Genomic DNA, 3,061 nt, shown 5'->3' with positions numbered 1-3,061 from the left:
AATTTGAATTGAAAAATGAGTAGAATATAATAACCCCTCATAGTTATACTAATAACGTATCCAGCTCCAACTTTCTTCTTTGTGCCAGGAGATCGTAAGCCTTAGACATATCTCGCAACTCTCGCTGTCATAACAAAACATGAAAATCATAAAACAAGCTACTCTTGAAAAAGTATACATAACACAGTATAACACTGTGAATAGTTAGGCAAAGAGATACAAACCTCCAAAGAAGATCTGACCACTTCCTTATTCCTAATGTCCTCTGGAATATCTAGGCGATCGAGAACCACAACATCCACTCTTCCCCTCTTAGTCAGCTTTGATTCCCACCCAATGGCCCAACAACTCTGTCCAGGAAGTTTCACCCACCCTTTAAACCATGGGAAGTTGAGAGGATCTAACCGTCTTGCCCCCAGCGACGGAACATGGAGGAATACCCAGAGGTTGAATGCTAGGACACAACAGTGGAGGGTCCCAGTATAAGGGCGGGTAGGAAATGCCACAAAGTGGGCATTCATCTTCTCATGCAGCGACTCAACTTCTGTGTATACCAGTTGGTAGGCAAGATAGCCCCAAGGAAAAGAATCAAACTTCTCCAAATCAGCAACAATGTCAACCCACTGGACTTTGACCCCTTTCAACCCAGTCGGGATCAGGAAAGCACCAAGACAGAAAAGCCTGTTAAGGCGGTGGATATCATCAGCCGTGTTTGGATTAGTTAGGGCATTATCCTTGGATCCTTGGATGTCTCTCTAGCCTTGAGAATCACTTCACATTTAATTTGACCACGTAGTGAAACACGAGCTTCTGTTAAGGGAAAATACCTCGTCCGGAAATCACTCGGCACGTTCTCATTCATTTCATAATACCAGCTAGCCGTATTTAGAATTGTGTTTTGGGTTGACCGTGGTGACTTTCATCGCTGACCGTGGTGACCTCCAATTGGAAGCAATACCAGACACCCTATTTAGAACTGTGTTTTGGGTTGTAGCCTTATTTTTGGGGGTTTCCATTCTTCTTCAGAGTTGCTAGAGGTGTCTTCTTCAAAGGTGGTGGTACTTGTTTCTTGTTCAAACTTGCGGTTTCTTAATTTTTTGTCACAACAGCAACATGTGTCTTCATAGTGATGACTGTATGTTGTTTCTTAGCCAGACTCCCCAATTTTGTGGAGCTGCTTTCCCTGGCAGTGGGACGTCGCACCCTTTTAGCAGTGGACTCTTCTTCACTTCTAACCAATTCTTCCTCTTCATCCTCTTCCCCATTACCCTCACTATTTTCACTGCTAAGTTCTCTTCTACCCTTTTTCCTGACAACTATACTGGGTTGGCCAGTCTCATGAGCAGCAACAAGGAACTCCTCTGCAGTCTTGTCCATCACCTGAAATGAATAAACGTAAAGGAAATAATAAGAAATAGAAATACAAAAATGGTATAAGAATAGGAAGGCAAACAAAAGGTCTGCATCATAGCCATACCGATTCAATATTCTGGTCTAGTCTTCTGTTTTCCAATAGGAGATTATATGCTATAGTCGGACTGAGCCACTCTCCCTGTCACAATAAAAAATAAAAGTATTAAAACAAGCATGAAAATATGTTTAACACAAACAAATTTAGAAGGCTGTGAACACTTGGGTAAATGAATATGAATATACACCTCCAAAGCATCTTTGACCACCGGTTCTTCCCTAACAATTGGGGGAATGTCTAACCATTCTAGAACCACTAGTTTTTTCTTGTTACTAAGCTTTTTATCCCATGCACTGCCGCGACAACTGTGTCCAGCAACTCGTACCCACCCTTTAAACCATAGGAAGGTCAGTGGATCCAACATTCTTGCCTCCAGAGATGGAATGTGGAGGAATACCCAAAGGGTGAATGCAAGGGCACAACCATGGAGTGTGCCACTATACTGCTGGGTAGTGCCTTGGAGAAAGTGGTCTGTAATACTATGATACAACTCTTCCAACTTTTTACAAAGGAGTTCATAGGCAAGATACCCCTAAGGAAAAGCATCAAACACCTCCAAATCAGCAGCAACGTCAACCCATCTTACATCGACTCCTTTCGAGCCAGTAGGTATGAGGAAAGCTCCAAGGGCGTACAACCTATTAAGGCGATGTATATCATTCTTCATCTCCACATTGTGTAATTCGTTAGCCTTTGGCACCTCCCTAGCTTGTGAAATAGCAGTCAGTCAAATTTGACCACGTAGGGAACCACGACTTTCCTTAAAATACCTCAATCTGAAATTAGTCGGATTCTTGGGATTCAAATCGTAATAGTTATTGCTTGGACGGGCGGTGGAAAGCCTGGTGAGTAGCGAGAAATCGGAAGACTTAAAACTGATATATTTGTTCCCAATATAGTAAGTCAATGGTGCAATTCGTCTTTTCAGAACAGAGACAACCAATTGGGGGTGGGTAAAATGATTGTACTTCCTTTGTTTTGGATCCAGAGGGTCCACATTGCCATCAACAGTCAGTAGAAACCCAAACGGAGATGAAGCAAAACTACTTATTTCCTCCATATCAAACCTTTGGAAAAGCTTCTCTCGAAGCATTTTAGGACAGCAACGACAAGTAATCTTCGTTCTTGGCATCCATGCTAGTGCTTCAGGTTTCTTCCTCTTTCTACTACACAACACACATCAAGTCATAGTGTGATAGTATTAGGACAACAAAGCATGGGTAAAAAAACAACAACTATGGCTATAGGTAATTAAATTAATTAGATGCATACTGCCTAAATATAATCGAATTCTCTCAGGCCGACCCAATATAAAACACAGATAACTAAAGTATTAAATTAAAAACTAAAATACCAGACAAAGGAATAATCCTACTAAGGTTATCTTTTTTATTCAGAAAAACATGTAATCAAAGCCAACTGTATAAAAGCAAGGAACAAAAAAAATGAACCTTTCAGTTTTGGGGCGTATTGTTTTAGGGTTTGTAATGATTTAGGCGATTCTGAGTTCGAGAAGAAATTCGGTCACGGTTTAAAGAGGAATTTGAAGGGGGTTGGAGTTGATGTGTCGAACAAGCGTACATCTCAGTT

Source organism: Coptis chinensis, chromosome 9 (assembly GCF_015680905.1).
Source record: "Coptis chinensis isolate HL-2020 chromosome 9, ASM1568090v1, whole genome shotgun sequence".
In the NCBI taxonomy this organism is placed as follows: Eukaryota; Viridiplantae; Streptophyta; class Magnoliopsida; order Ranunculales; family Ranunculaceae; genus Coptis; species Coptis chinensis.
Note: the sequence above shows the minus strand (reverse complement) of the source record.